Raw genomic sequence first — 16316 nt, 5'->3', positions numbered from 1 at the left:
ACAGACCCGATATCCCAACCTCCGAGATATAGACTTCATCCCCATTTTACAGCTGGAGACCCTGAGGCGGAGAGAGGAAAAAGCAATCAGGAGCCAGGCAGTGTGCTTTCCGGAGCCCGGGCTCTGAGCACAATACCCTCCTTCCCTAAACCCGAATTCAAGCTTCCTGGGGGGATCCCGCCTTGCCAGGAATTGGGAGGGGTAGTGGTGCTCGGAGCGGGGCTGACACAAAGCCCTGCAACCCAGCGGCTGCAGAATCCGGGCTGAATCCTCAACCTCTGACCTTCGGGGAATCTCCGAACCTCCCCAGGACTCGGTATATTCTGTAAAGTGGGCGATTCTGGCAGATACCTCATCGGCTGTGGTGACAATGAATTGTGTCATGTATGGAAAATGCCAGTTAGATTTTATCCGCAAGAGCCCCTTATCTATTCTTCCTCCTTCAAGACTGCAGGTGCCGCCTCCGCCTGCCTGCTTGCCTGGCCTGTGCGAACGCGTTAATCAGATGAAGGCTGTTTCGGACATTTCGAGGATTCTGCAAGAAATGACCCACACATGTCTTATCACCTTGGTCTAATCAGCACGAGAGCTTTTCTCTGTATCTATTGTTTTAGTGTTTCTTGATCCCTGACCCAAAGTTGATTTCCATCAGCTGTGGGATCATCAGCCCTGCTGCGTCACCCTGCATCCTGGCCCGGCTGGTTTGGGCTGGGCCGTCAGGTGCTGTGTCCAGGACCAGGCTCTGCGACTCGCCAGGGAACCCCAGGTCCTGGCCATCCACGTGGGTATCAGGGCTTCCCAGCAGGTGTCTCCTCCCTGGAGACAGGTGTCACCCTTGCCTCCCAGCCCCAGGCTCCTCTCCAGCCTCCTGGCGTCACGCACCTGCCTCCCTAACCCTCTGGCCACTGACTCAGCCTTGCGGGGGTGCTGGGTAGGACCCTGCCTCTGTCTCTGCCGCCCTGCAGCTACCCAGCCTCCGCTGCTGCTAACCGCCTGCGGGGGCTCGAGGGAGGCGTAGGGCTCTCCCTGGTGGCAGGCTGGGTTACCTAATGAGATAATTACATGCCAGAGACACTGTCCTTGTGATGTGGGCCCCAGAAAAGCCTCTTCCTGTTGAGAAACGTTGGCAACCCCGAAGATGTCGGATCCCACTCATTACAGCCCGTTCTCATTTTTCTGGTCCTAGAAATCAATGTTAGCCCCGATCAGTGTATGCATGCATGCAAAGTTGCTTCAGTCGTGTCCGCCTCTTTGCGACCCCATGGATTGTAGCCTGCCAGGCTCTTCTGTCCATGGGATTCTCCAGGCAAGAATACTGGAGTGGGTTGCTACGCCCTCCTCCAGGGGATCTTCCCCACCCAGGGATCGAACACACGGCTCTTACATCTCCTGTATGAGCAGGCGGATTCTTTACACTAGTGCCGCCTGGGATAGAGCCATGATCGATGTATATTCAGTATCACTTGAAAATTAATCCTAGACATGCATTTTGAAGGTTAACTTAACACACGGCTTACAGACAGATTGTCCCTTCTTTTCTCGCTCCCCTGTGCTATTCAGGAGGTTCTCATTAGTGGCCCATCTTATACATAGTAGGGAAGGGATGTCAACCCCAATCTCCCCGTTTATCCTGCGCCTCCTTTCCCCCTTGGTGTCTGCACTTGGTGTCCACGTCTGTGTCTCTATTTCTGGTTTGCAAATAGGCTTATCTGTGCTATTTTTCTAGATTCCACATACTGTTTGATTCCATTTGAAAAGACCCCGATGCTGGGAAAGATTGAAGGTGGGAGGAGAAGGGGACGACAAAGGATGAGATGGTTGGATGGCATCACCGACTCAATGGACACGAGTTTGGATAAACTCCGGGAGTTGGTGATGGACAGGGAAGCCTGGTCTGCGGTGTCACAAAGAGTCGGACACGACTGAGCGACTGAGCTGAACTGCTATGAGATACCTAGAGCAGTCAAATTCACAGAGTCAGAAAGCACACTGGTAAGTGCCAGGAGCCCAGGGGGTGGGGTCAGGGGGAGTGGGGATGGGAGTGAGCGTGTGATGGGGATGGAGTGTCAGTTTAGGAAGGTGACAGATTCGGGAGACGGATGGTGGTGAGAGTTGCATGACAGTGGGAATGTATGTAGTGCCGCTGAACCATGCACTTACCTATGGCTTAAGATAGCATGCTTTTTATTAACTGACTTTTATCACAGTGAGAAAACATAAAAGAAAAAATTGCTCGTAGGTTGGGGGAATTCCAAAAGCGCATATGAAGTGGGTACCGTGAGCTGGCCCTTTCTGGGTTCTACAAGTGACGCAAAGGCTAATCAGACATCAGCCTGTCCTCGAGACCTCTGGCATAGTAAGGCTGTGTGCGTATGTACACACACACACGCATGCACAGAAACATATGCACAATATAATGTTGCCGTAGTTCTGCTATTGTAGAAAAAATTTGCTGTGACTTTCGGGGCTTCAAACCATAGGAGCTTCTTCTCTTACTGTCTGGTGGTCACAGGTCTGACCCAGGTCTCACTGGTCTAATTTGGAGAGGTCAACACCAGCTGCATCTCTTCCTGGAAATCCTATTTTTTTTTTTTTTTCATTTTCCAGTTTCTAGTTGCTCCTTGGCTGGTGGTCCCTCCATCTGTCTTTGATTCCTCTCCCTCGTCTTTATGTCTCCCTGTGGTCACCCTGGGACCTGGCCTCTGCTTTTAAGGCCTCCTGTGGTTAAATTGGGCCCAACTGGGTCATCCAGAATGCCCGCCCTGTCCCCACCCAAGCACGCCAGTCACAGCCCTTTGCCATGTGATATCACAGTCAATTTTCAGGGATTAGGTTGTCGGCGTAATTTGGAGGGAGGAGGAGTGTTGTTCTGCCTACCAGAAATATATATACACATAAGTAGTAACTACAATATGATATAAACTTGAGTTGATATACTTACAAACAGATATTTTAATAGACTATAGATTAGTTATTCCAAGTCACTCAGAGTGGTTATGTGGTGGAGGTAGGTAGTCTGGATCTGGGTTCAGAGTTGGGGGCTGTAAGAGTGGGGTGGGGAAGATTAATTTGTGAAAGTATGCATTCAAATAGGAACACAAAATAGTGTATTTTTTTCAGTTGCTAAGTAGTTTCCCACTCTTTGCAACCCCATGGACTGCAGTATGCCAGGCATCCCTGTCCTTCACTATCTCCTGAAGTTTGGTCACATTTACGTCCATTGAGTCAGTAATGCCATCCAACTATCTCATCCTCAGCCACCCCCTTCTTCTCCAGCATCAGGGTCTTTTCCAATGAGTTGGCTCCTTGCATCAGCTGGCCAAAGTATTAGAGCTTCAGCATCAGTCCTTCCAATGAACATTCAGAGTTGATTTCCTTTAGGATGGACTGGTTTGATCTCCTTGCAGTCCAAGGGATTCTCAAGAGTCTTCTCCAACATCACAGTTCAAAAGCATCAATTCTTCGGCACTCAGCTTTCTTTATGGTCCAACTCTCACATCCATACATGACTACTGGAAAAGCCATAGCTTTGACTCTGTGGACCTTAGTTGGCAAAGTGATGGCTCTGCTTTTTAATACACTGTCTAAGTTTGTCACAGCTTTTCTTCCAAGGAGCAAGCATCTTTTAATTTCATGGCTGCAGTCACCATCTGCAGTGATTTTGGAGCCCAAGAAAATAGAATCTATCACTGCTTCCACTTTTTCTCCTTCTATTTGCCATGAAGTGATGGGACCGACTGCCATGATCTTAGTTTTTTGAGTGCTGAGTTTCAAGCTACCTTTTTCACTCTCCTCTTTCACCCTCATCAAGAGACTCTTCATTTCCTCTTTGCTTTCTGCCATTAGGGTGATATCATCTGCGTATCTGAGGTTGTTGATATTTCTCCCAGAAATCTTTATTCCAGCTTGTGATTCATTCAGCCTAGCATTCTGCTTGATGTACTCTGCATGTAAGTTAAATAAGCAATATATTAAGTTAAATAAGCAATGTAAGTTAAAGAAGACAATATATAGCCTTGTCGTACTCCTTTCTCAATTTTGAACCAGTTAATTGTTTCATGTCTGGTTCTAACTGCGGCTTCTTGACCTGCATATGGATTTTTCAGGAGACAGGTAAGGTGGTCTGGTATTCCCATCTCTTTAAGAATTTTCCACAGTTTGTTGTGATCCACACAGTCAAATGCTTTAGGGTAGTCAATGAAGCAGATGTAGATGTTTTTCTGGGATTCCGTTTTTTTCTATGATCCAATGGATGTTGGCAAATTGATGTCTGATTCCTCTGCCTTTTCTAAATCCAACTTGAACACCTGGAATTTCTTGGTTCACATAGTGTTGAAGCCTAGCTTGAAGGATTTAGAGCATTACCTTGCTCAAAGCCTGGTATCTATCTATCTATCACGACCTGTCTAATTTTATATGTTGCTCACAAGAAGTCACAGTTGGGGAATGGCTCCTGCTTTACAGGCATATAGGAGGAGAAGGTGATTTTTGTCTTGGGAGCTGCAAAGCCTTCTAGGGGGGAGGCGTGCTTCGCATACTCGAGGCTAGGCCTTGGAGGCCAGGAGGTTTTGGACCCATGGAGACAGGAGACCAGACAGGCAGAGACCAGAGGGAAGACGTCACAGGCAGCTGAGGGGACCTGACTCTGCGCTGGGCTGTAGGTCCTGAGCAGCTTTCAGAGATCTGGAGCAGAGAAGACCCCAGGAGTGCCAGGGCATGGCATCAGCCACGGGGAAGGACCTGTCAGGAGAAGGAAGGATGCGAGTCTAGAGGGAGTGGAAGACGATAGAATAGCAATTCTCAGCCTAGGGGCACCGACACCCTCTGGAGGGCTTGGGTTCCTCCGGAAACCCCGATGTCTGGGCGGTACCCAGGGTTTCTGATTCAGGATGTCTGGTTGGGGCCAGAGAATTGGCCCTGCCGGCGGCTGTGGGGGGCTGCTGACGCTGTGATGGATGAAGATGCCCCTCTCAGGAGAGACGCACAAACAGCCCAGCTGGCCATCCAGCTCTCTGTACCACCCTGGCCTCACCGAGCAGTGAGTGTCTAAACGCATCCCAACATCACGGGTGAGTGTCTAACAAGCTCAAACCCATCCCAGCATCACAGGCTCCTCTCCTGGGACCTCCCGCTCGCATGGACAGAGGGGTGACTGTGCTCTCTGACACGTGGCCACGGCCCCTCGTGGTGACCCTGTTGTTCTCCCGCCGCGTGGCAGCGTTTGACAGGGAGCTCCAAAGTTCATTTCATCAGATCTGCCCCATCACCCTGATCTCCTCCCCGGGGTGCATTCAGGTCACCTTCTCCAAGCCAGCCCCTGGGGACTCAGGGTGTTTCCAGAGGGGACCCAGGGGCCCCCGGAAGACCTGCACCTCCGCTGCCCCCAGGACATGCCCTGGTGCCTCCCACCAAGCCCCCCAGGTGTCTGCTGTCGGGGGTGGGGAGTCCTCCTGGCCAGCCCTTCTGACCCCAATTGCTGGGCCGCATGCCCCGGGACTCTAGAAATAGACCCACAGACATAGAAACCAAACTTACAGTTACCGAAAGGGGGAGGGATGGAGACAGATAAACTGGGGGTTTGGGATTAACATACACACACTACCATAGACAATTAATAAAGCATAGGGAGCTCTACTCAACACCATCATGACCTATAAGGGAAAAAAATCTAAAGGAAGAGAAGATATGTGTATATGTATAACTGTTTCACTTCGCTATACCGCAAAAGCTAACACAATGCTTATAAATCAACTACACTCCAATAAAAAGTAATTTAAAAATGTTTTAAAAAAAAACTTCCCTGAAAGAAAAAAAGTCTACCAAGAAAGAAAGGACATTTGAAAAAGGAGATCTCTCACCACGTCAGCAGCAAACATCCAGAGATGGTATCGTGAGTTCAGCGGTAGTACAAACACATCTTCTGAGAGGTGTAGCTTGAATAAACAAGGCTTTATCTTCAAAGCTAGAGTAATATTTATTGTTCGACTTGAAGTGGGAGATGTATATCTTTGCTAAAAGATTAACCTCTGCGGTGTAGGCCCCAAGGCCAGCTCATTCATGTGCTGTCCACACGCACACATGCGTGCAACGCCCACACACGTGTGTATGCTGTGTGCAGAGCTGGGGTGGCTGAGAGCTCCAAGGCAACGAATACTCACTCACTTTGTGTGACTCCAAGGGTAGACAAGGCTTCTGGTGTGTGTTCGTACTATGGAATTCACTTCTCTTTTTCCTTTTTTTTTTGTGGGGGGGGTCCTACACCACGTGGTGTATGGGATCTAATTCCCTGACCAGGGATCAAACCCAGCCCCCAGCATTAGAAGCGTGGAGTCTTAAACACTGGACTACCAGGGAAGTCCCTTCATTCCCCATTTTCTGAACCAAGACTCTCTGTGACTTTGCTGAACATCCTGTCTCCACTGCTCCAGCCACTGCAGGTGCAGAGACCTGGGCTGTGCTTTGCTCGGCCAATGCAATTGTGTCCAATTCTTTGCGGGTCTGCCAGGCTCCTCTGTCCATGGGGATTCTCCAGGCAAGAATACTGGAGTGGATTGTCAAGCTCTCCTCCAGGGGATCTTCCCCACCCAGGGATCGGACCGTCGTCTCTGATCTCTCCTGTGTTGGCAGGTGGGTTCCTTACCACTAGCACCACCACGACCTGGATCTTCCCTCACCACCGCCCCTTGCCAGGTTCTTACTCTCTGAAGCTCTCACCATAGATCACAGCTGCTCCTTGAAGTTCTCTTGGCTTCTGGGACACCGTTTTCTCTTGCTATCTTTTTTTAGTCCTCTCAGGGAAGCCTGCCCTGACCCACTGTTTTGGTAACACAGCTCCCTGGAGTGGGATAATTTGAGGAGAATTTAAGCGGCACCATTTACCAACTTGGGGGCAGGGTGGTGAAACCTCTCAGGGCCAGCAGTAGTGGGGAGCCCCTGCTGACTCTTGGTCTGGAGGATAAAAGGGAGGAAGCAGTTTTATCATCGACAGAACCTGCAGAGGGAGCTCAAGGAAGCGCATCTCTGAAGCAACCCAGCAGGGAGGGGAGTTCAGTTCAGTTCAGTTCAGTCGCTCAGTCGTGTCCGACTCTACGCAACCCCATGAACCGCAGCATAGCAGGCCTCCCTGTCCATCACCAACTGCCAGAGTCTACCAGTGGGGGGTTCAAATAAAATACCTCAACACCCCCCTCCCTGTGAGTTCACAGAAGCTGGCTGGTGAGGACACTGATGCATTTCATGCCCCAGGGTCCTGAGGCAAAGTGCAGAGAGGAGAAACGTGGAAAGTGAATCCACAGGGGCAAGCAGAAGCATCCAGCCACTGCCCTGCCTGATACGGGCTGCATTCCATCCCTCCAAATCCTTAGGGTGAACTCCTAACCCTCAGCACCTCGGGATGTGACCTGAAGTGAAGATCAGGTCTTCAAAGAGATAATCAAGGTGAAATGAGGTCACTAGGGTGGGCCCTAAGCCCATCTGACCTGGGCTTATCAGAAGAGAGTTTAGGACTCAGACACACACAGGGGGATGCCTGTGTGAAGAGACAAGAGAAGACAACCATCTAGGAGCCAAGAGGCCTCCAAAGACACCAGCCCTGCCTGCACCTTGTTTTTGGATTTCCAGCCTCTGGAACTGGGACGATAAATTTCTGTTTTTGAATCAGCCTAGACTGTGGAAATTTGCTACAGCAGCCTGAGCTAAGACGATGCCTAAATTTACAAGTGCCCTCAACGCCTTTCCCCGTTTCCTTGCTTTATTTTCTCTCTAGCCTGTATTACCGTCTGAGATAGAGTATGTTTTATTTATCTTGTCCTTTGTCCCAAAGCCACCTTCCTCCCCATGTCAGCTCCATAAAGGTGTTATTTCGGTCTCTTTTGTTCAGTGCTGAAGCCCTAGGTAGTCATGTATGGATTTTTCCAGTGGTCATGTATGGATGTGAGAGTTGGACCATAAAGAAAGCTGAGCACATAAGAATTGATGCTTTTGAACTGTGGTGTTGGAGAAGACTCTTGAGAGTCCCTTGGACTGAGAGGAGATCCAACCAGTCCACCCTAAAGGAGATCAATCCTGGGTGTTCATTGGAAGGACTGATGCTGAAGCTGAAACTCCAGTACTTTGGCCACCTGATGTGAAGAGCTGACTCATTTGAAAAGACCCTGATGCTGGGAAAGATTGAGGGCAGGAGGAGAAGGGGACGACAGAGGATGAGATGGTTGGATGGCATCACAGATTCAATGGACATGAGTTTGGGTGGACTCCGGGAGTTGGTAATGGACAGGGAGGCCTGGTGTGCTGCGGTTCATGGGGTCGCAAAGAGTTGGACACGACTGAGTGGCTGAACTGACTGAATTGAAGCCCCAGGATGACCTATAAAGAAAGTGGCTGATTCATGTTGATGCATGGCAGAAACCAACACAATTGTGTAAAGCAATGATCCTCCAATTAAAGATCAATCAATTTAAATTAAAAAAGAGAAAGGGCTCTGCTGGGACAAACGTTTGCTGAGTGAAAGTTTTTCCACCTCTCTCCGTTTTAGTCATCTTGGCTGGTTTCCTCTCTAATCTCCTCTTAACCCCAAAGGCCCTGAAATGCACTCATCAGTCTCGGCCTCTGCAGACCAGCATCGTCTCTAGTCCCCCTCTGATGAGTGACTGGAGGGTGTCTGGAGCCAGGGGTTCCAGAACCAGGCCAACTGCAGCCTCTCCCATGCCTCTGCTAGCCATCCAACCCACCCACTCCTCTCACCACTCGGGGGAGACTCTCCATGCCCTCTGGGAGCTGGAGTCTGGGCTACGGTAGGTGGTGAGGGAGGCGTTCTAAGTGTTAATGCCTTATCACTTCATAGTGTCAGCTGTGGCTGGGCTGGTCCAGGGGAGGCACCAGGAGGTGGGAGGAGGCTGGTGTGTGAGTGAATCACACACGCAGCAGTGTGTGTGTGAGGGAGAGACAGACAGGCACAGAGAGAGAGATGGAGACAGAGACAGAGACACAGAGAGACAGAGGGAAGGACAGAGGGAACACATGTATAAAGGCTAACAGGGTTCCTTCCTCTTCACGTGGCGTGATCTAATCCTATCAATTGTCAGGATACTGGCATTTGGCCCTTTCGATGAATAAGTCATCTGGGATTTTTTTTTTTTCTGGAAGAAGAAATAACCCCCTGAGTCATCCAGAATGCAAGGTCTCTCTGTGGAAACACACGCGTTTCCTCGGACACCTCTTGGGCATCTTTTGCTCATCTGAGATACAGCCCTCTGGGTCTCAGGACAGGACCTGCATGCATGTTGACTGTCTTCCCCATGTCTACACTTCATCACAGGGAGAATTAGGACTGACCCAGGGTCAGGGGATGGGGATGACAAGTTGGAGTCCATTTCTTCAGAATGCATGGGTGGCTGCCTTGCACAGGGAGTGGGAAGACTCTGGATTAGGGAGAAATATTGAGGGTTCAGTGGAGGGGTCGGCTCTCGTGGGGAGGTCCTCAGACTCTGCTCATATTCTCTTGGAGGTGAGGACCATGGACTACAAATGGGGTCCATGTGTGCAAGGTGTGTACGTGTGTGTAAGTGGGGCATTCACGTGTGTGCATGCTCATGACTACTTGTACACGCATATGTGTGTGTGTGTGAAAAAGAGGCCTTTTGAATTAGCACAGTCAGTTATTAAAGTAGAATGAAAGGCTCTTTGGAGAAGGCAGCAGGGCTGCCGCAGTCCAGGGCACGCTGTGGATGGCTGGATCAGTGGACTCTTTCCGGGCAGTTGGAGGCTGTATCTGTCTGGACACGATCTGGGGACAAACGGAGGCTGAGAACTGAAACTTGGAGAGAAAAGCACAGAAGAATGCATGCAGAGGCAGGCTGCCAGGGGTTATTTGCTTTCAACACTGTCTTGTCTTACTTCTTGGGAACTCAGAAAAGGAAATAAAGAGAAGAGAGTGTAGAATGATCTGCATTTCAGAATTTAGGGTGTCAACAAGACATTGCGCAACTACTGCTGCTTATTACGAGGGTCCCTTATGTGAATTTGGTTATGCAATTCCTGGCACTTGAATTCATTCTTTCATTCACTTAACCAGTGAATAAATATTTGTTGAGTGCCTTGGTTGATTGATCCACCAATTCAGTCAAGCAGCAGGTAGTTCACCCTCTCACCATGTGCAAAATTTGTTGTTGTTCAGTCGCTAAGTCGTGTCCGACTCTGCCACACCATGAACGGCAGCGCACCAGGCTCCTCTGTCCTCCACTGTCTCCTCGATTTTGCTCAAACTTATATTCGTTGAGTTGATGATGCCGTTCGATAATCTCATTCTCCGTCACCCCCTTCTCCTTCTGCCCTCAATCTTTCACAGCATCAGAGTTTTTCCAATGAGTCTGCTCTTTGCATCAGGTGGCCAGAGTGTTGGAGTTTCAGCTTCAGCATCAGTCCCTCCAATGAATACTCAGGGTTGATTTCCTATTGGATGACTTGTTTGATCTCCTTGCAGTCCAAGGGACTTTCAAGAGTCTTCTCCAACACCACAGTTCAAAAGTATCAATTCTTTGGTACTCAGCCTTCTTTACGGTCCAGCTCTTACATCCATACATGACCACTAGAAAAACCACGGCGTAGACTATATGGATCTTTGTTGGTAAAGTAAAATCCCCTGCTGTTTAATTTGCTGTCTAGGTTTGTCTCAGTTTTCCTTTCAAGGAGCAAGCATCTTTAAATTTCATGGGAGCAGTCACCTTCCACAATGATTTTAGAGCCCAAGAAAATAAAATCTGTCACTGCTTCCACTTTTCCCCCTTCTATTTGCTATGGAGTGATAGATGCTGTGATCTTAGTTTATTGAATGTTGAGTTTCAAGCCAGCATTTTCACTCTTCTCTTTCACCCTCATTAAGAGGCTTAGTTCCTCTTCAGTTTCTGCCACATACACACCATAATGATAAGTCTGCCAAAATGTTTAACTCTTCTGTGTAATGTGTGCATGCTAAAGTCACCCCAGTCGTGTCTGACTCTTCGTGACACTATGAACTATAGCCTGCCAGGCTCCTCCATCCATGGGATTCTCCAGGAAAGAATACTGGAGTGGGTTGCCGTGCCCTCCTCCAGGGGATCTTCCTGACCCAAGGATTTAGCTTGCATCTTTGTGGAATAATTTTATTATAGAAAAATTTCCCTTCATCTCTTTAGCATCCTGGAAGAATTCTAAATAATCCTTAGCATGTTATTTCAATGTTTTTACATCACTTGGTTATAAAAAATTCCTAAAGCCAACCATTGTGTTTTTACATCAAGGTATCTGCAAAGTGGGCTGCTATTGATGAAACTGTAGGAGAGATGACATCAGCACACACAAAAATCTTTAGATTATGTCTTTGCCCCTGATGATGGTCACAGATTGTGGAAAGTGGGAACAGACTTGAGTTCTTACAAACACTGGGGAAATGCAGGTTCAAGAGCAGTTTGGAAAGAATTGCTTCCTCTATTTTATAGCGGAATGTCCCAAACCTTATCCTGGCCTTTTCCTTCTTTTGTTTGCAAATCTTCTGGTCTCCTTGTCCCTGCTTCGCCTGACTCTGCAATGAGTCACCGGCTATGACTGGCTGTCCTTTGTTGACAAGCACAATCTATCAACGTGATATTTTTCTTTCCAGAAAGCCAGCTAGATTGTTCATACTGGGAACCAGACTGTGCTGTTGCTTGTCACTTGGGCAGAAGCTTGTCTTCGTCCCCACGGGCTGCAGGCCAGAGTCCTCCCAGAGCAGAGATCAGATTGGCCTCTTTCCATTAAGTGCCCCAGGCCCCTAGTGCTTCTTTCATTCAGAGCAGAGAGCTGGTGTCTGACTGCTGACATGATTAATGTTCCCATCCGAGCCTCTTATTTCAGGGAGGTGGAGAGAAGGGACTAGAAGGAGGCCCCAGAGAGGAGGGGGCTTCGTACCCTGGGTGGGAGGAGCTCCTACCCTTCCTAGCCAGCCCACAAGCCCCGAGGGTCCACGTCAGCCTATGGGTCCTGCCTTGGGACCCCCACCTCTGCGAAGAGCCCCAAAGGGGGCTTTGCTAGGCTGTGTGCTGCTGGAGCCTCATCCAGCGAGGATGGAGAGCCAGGGAAAGTTGATCCTTTGTCTACGTGGATGTTCTTCGGGGCAGAATGCCATGGACTGGGGTCAGACATCCCTTACAGGCTGCTCCCCCACGCCCATTCCCTTCTCAGTAGATTCTCCCAGCCCTGATCTTGGCTGACAAAGGTGTTCCAAGTGTTGTCTTACTGACCTCTCCAGGCCCATCCAGGCTCTGTCTCCCATTTCCAGCTCCCAGAGCTTTGCCCTGCCGCCAGCCTGAACATCTTCCAGTCACTGGCGCTGCACTCACTCACCTCTCGGCCATCACACATGCTGTTTCCTTTTGCTGATACACGCTTCCCTCCCCCAGCCTTGCCGGGTTCTAATCCTCCAGCAGGTTTTGGCTTCCGTGGGGTGGAGGTGGGGGTGGGGGGGCCCTCCTGGGGGGTCTCGTCATTGGCCTCCTAAACAGATCAGGGGCCTAATTCTGTGCTCCTGGGGGCCTCACGCCTTCCCTGATGTCGCAGGCTGGACCATGTGGGTCGGCTTCCTCCTCCCCTGATATGTCAGCTCTGCAGGGACTGGCCTGTCTGTGTCACACTGCTCTCTCCCCCGAGGCCTGAATGTCACGGTCAGTTGGTAGCTGTGGGGGTAAAGAGCCCTGGGCACTCAATGCCAGGTGCTGAGTGGGGCGCTGAGATGCAGGGATTAGAAAAAGGCCCAGGACTGAGGCTGGACTGGGGGAATCAGAAAAACCACAAGCTGCTAGAAGTGGTCCATGATATGGGACTCGGGTTGTTTGAGAGGCTGGAAGATGGAGGCAGGATGCCCAACCCAGGGGAAGAGGCAGCAGTCAGGGAAGGCTGCCTGCAGGAGGTGACACCTTAGGTGAAGGCTCTCCTCACTGCTTTGTTCTGCCCACTGGACTCCTGGAACCATGGAGCTGTGAGCTTGAGCTGTGCTTGGGAACCAGGGGTTGGGGCAGGGCCTCCAGGACCCCAAGGGGGCAGTTTGGGGCCGAGGCATCCAGCCCAGGGGAAACCTGTGGCCTCTGAGTCACTCATGGTGGCTGTATTAGTCAGCTGGGGCTGCCACCATCAAATACCTGGGATGAGTGACTTCACTAGAACCTGTTTCCTCATCACTCGGGAGGCTGAAGGTCCAAGGTCAAGGTATTGACGGGCTGGCCCCTCCTGAGGTCTCTGGCCCTGACTTGCAGGCGGCCGCCTTCCCCTGTCCTCACGCAGTTTTCCTGCTATGTCCAAGCCTCCCCAGGGTGTCTCTCGGTGCCCAGATTTTCTCTTCTTACGAGGACACCAGTCAGACTGGGTTAGGACCCGGCCTAGGGACCTCATTTTGCTTTAGTCACTGTTGTAAAGACCCAACCTCCAAATATAGTCACTTCTGAGGTTGCTGGGGTTTAAGGCCGCGGCATAAGAATTCGCCACAGGGGACGCAGTTCAACACAGCAGCAATTAAGGGACACACTAGGGGCTTCCCAGGTGGCGCTGGGGTACAGACTCCGCCTGCCAACGCAGGAGATGTGGGTTCGATCACCGAGGGGTGACTGATTATGCACACACAAGGCACACACTGTTTGCATCATTCGTGCAACGTTTGCACACCTCTGGAGAGTAGATAAACGCCACCTAAAACCTCCTAACAGCCCTTACCCTTTCCATCACTTTTTCCCCTTGCTCCCCATCTGGTTTCAAAGCCAAGCTGCCTCCACGGCACACTCGGCCAGCGTCCAGGAGACGTGAGGAGATGCCGCGAAGGCTGTCCCTCTGGCTCCCGGGGACCCTCCGACCACAGTTAGGCTGTGCTGCCTACTGGGTGCTGAAACTGAGGTTTACATAAGATTCCGCTCATGGGTTTACTTTTAATTTCCCCGAGAGGATTTTCGAGGTCAGATGCTTTCCATCAGTGTGAGGTGTGTTCCTGCAAGAAGCACCCTGACTGCAAGGGAGGGGGGTGGGATTTCCCAGCTCATGAGTCCCCTTGAAAGGACTGTGGTCACTGAAACATCTTGAGTTTCATCCTCGTTAAAGCAGACGGGAGCAAGCAAGCCTGCTGCTGTTGATGGTGAACAATGTTATTTATTATTCTTTTTTATTGGCGGAAAGATTCTTTACCTTCTGTACAGCTTCACAATTTTCAAACGTTTCACACACATGATATCATAAAATCCCATAATAATCCCTTTTTCCCCCAGGTGGCTCCGTGGGAAGGAATCTAGCTGCCAACGCAGAAGACGCAGGAGTTGGGGTTCAGTTCCTGGATCGAGAAGATCCCCTGGAGGAGGAAATGGCAACCCGCTCCAGTACTCCTGTCTGGGGAATCCCATGGACAAGAGGAGCCTGGTGGACTGTAGTCCATGGGGTCGCAGAGAGTCAGATGACAGAGAGTCGGAGCGTGCATGCACCCCTATATCACCCCGTTTCCCTCTCCCAACTGATAACCACTCGTTTGTTCTCTATATTCGAGTCTGCTTCTTTTTTTTTGTATTGTTCGCATCTGTTGTATTTTTCAGATTCCACATATAAGTGATATCATATAGTGTTTGTCTTTAACTGACATTTTATTTAGCATAATGCCCTCCAAGTCCGGCCCTGTTGCCGTAACTGGCAAGATTCTTTCTCACAGCTGAGTAGTATACGGACAGTGTTGTTTTGTCCCCAGTCCCCTCGAGGGCCCTAAATTCTCCAGAAGGGGCTCCGTTCAACCCACCTTTGGGGGACTGCCACTAACTCCTCACTGGGGTTCTTCCTTCCCAGGCAGTGACGGTTTTAGAAGGACTTAGAAACCCCCGATTCCACTTTCTCACCTAAAAGAAAGAGGGCTGGCCTACCTCCTCATCACGCCCTCTCTGGTGCTGGAATGGCGTCATGTAAACCCAACAGACGGTAATTATAGCTGAGGACTCCATGCGGAGTTTTATATGCAAGCCTTCTGCGCTCTGTTTAATGTCCTCTGAGAAACCTCATAACAAATTAATGTTTATATGGGCCTATTAATCTTCAAAGCATTTCAATGCCTTTAGTCAGCTGCACTGACCCTCTTTTTCAGGTAATAATCAGACTTTCTGGCCTCAGATTCTTTCCCCTTCTACGTCTACATTCTTGGTGGAAGACAAAACAAACATGAAGACATGAAATGCCCCGTGTGCTCCTGCCTTGGGGCCGAGACGGGGTTTGGGTGGGCGACAGTCCAGCCTTCGCGTTCTGGTCCGTCCAGCCCTCCCCTCGGTGGGGGCTGGCTCCGCAGTGAGAAGCTCAAAGCCACGTTTGATTCCTGAAGACTGTGACCAACCCCTCAGGCCGCTTTTCATTAAACACACACCCACACAAACATGTGCATGCACACACACTTGTGGTGGTATGCATTGGCAAAGAGTTTTCCGTGGGGGGAGGTGGGGATGGGGTGGGGTCCTCTGAAGACCCCTGCATCCATCCATTGGGGCATTGACTGGCTGCCGGGTGAAGACTGCTCTCACTCCGTCGATCTCTGCTGCATGCAGAGCTAGGCTGGGCTTCTGCTTAATTGCTCACTCATCTCTGACTCTTCATCACCCTATGGACGATAGCCCTCCAGGCTCCTCTATTCCTGAGATTTTCCAGGCAAGAATACAGGAGCGGGTGGCTATGCCCTCCTCCAGGGAATCTTTGAACCTGCATCTCCTGCGTCTCCTACATTTCAGGCAGATTGTTTACTCTCTGAGCCATGGGGGTCGGAACGATCCCCTGGAGAAGGAAATGGCAACCCGTTCTAGCATTCTTGCTGGGCATGACTGAGTAAATGAAGACCGGCTTAGGGAGCCCTAAACTTCAGTTTCCACAGTGCTATTCCCACCAGTCTTTTGGCAAGTTCTCTGCAGACAGAGCACCTCTGTTTCCAGGGGACGCCAGGAGACATGTGGGTCATGCTCTTCCTCTGTGGCGGTTCCTGCAAAGACCAAGGACCCAGCGCCTTATTTCCAGCTCCATGTCTCTCACTGGCAGAGCTCTCACCAAAGGGATCTTTCTCCAGTGGTTCAGGAAATGTCAATGAAATAGCAGTTCAAAGCAGTAGATTTGGAGGAAAGAAGTCAAAAAGAATAATCAGCAGAAAATGTCCTTCTGGGTACAGTCTGATGCAAAGACTTCTTAGAAAATGCAAAGAGGGCAGATGACCCAGAGATGAGTCTTTCTGCATTTTTGTGCTATAGAAACCCTCCCAAGAAAGGGCCAGACTCGCACAGCCTGGATCAGGAAGTTCGGGGGGGAGCTTCCCG

The 16316-nt window shown here is 50.2% G+C and overlaps 1 long non-coding RNA gene across 1 annotated transcript; it reads left to right on the top strand.

Moving 5' to 3' along the window:
• The first annotated feature begins 1898 nt into the window (after positions 1-1898).
• LOC139034691 (uncharacterized) lies at positions 1899-14520 on the top strand. Its single transcript, XR_011487183.1, has 2 exons — positions 1899-1992; positions 14259-14520. It is a non-coding gene; the product is annotated as an uncharacterized lncRNA (long non-coding RNA).
• Positions 14521-16316: the final 1796 nt, after the last annotated feature.

The sequence above is a fragment of the Odocoileus virginianus genome, chromosome 4, assembly GCF_023699985.2.
Source record: "Odocoileus virginianus isolate 20LAN1187 ecotype Illinois chromosome 4, Ovbor_1.2, whole genome shotgun sequence".
Classification (NCBI taxonomy): Eukaryota; Metazoa; Chordata; class Mammalia; order Artiodactyla; family Cervidae; genus Odocoileus; species Odocoileus virginianus.
This window is presented reverse-complemented; position numbering and strand designations above follow the sequence as displayed.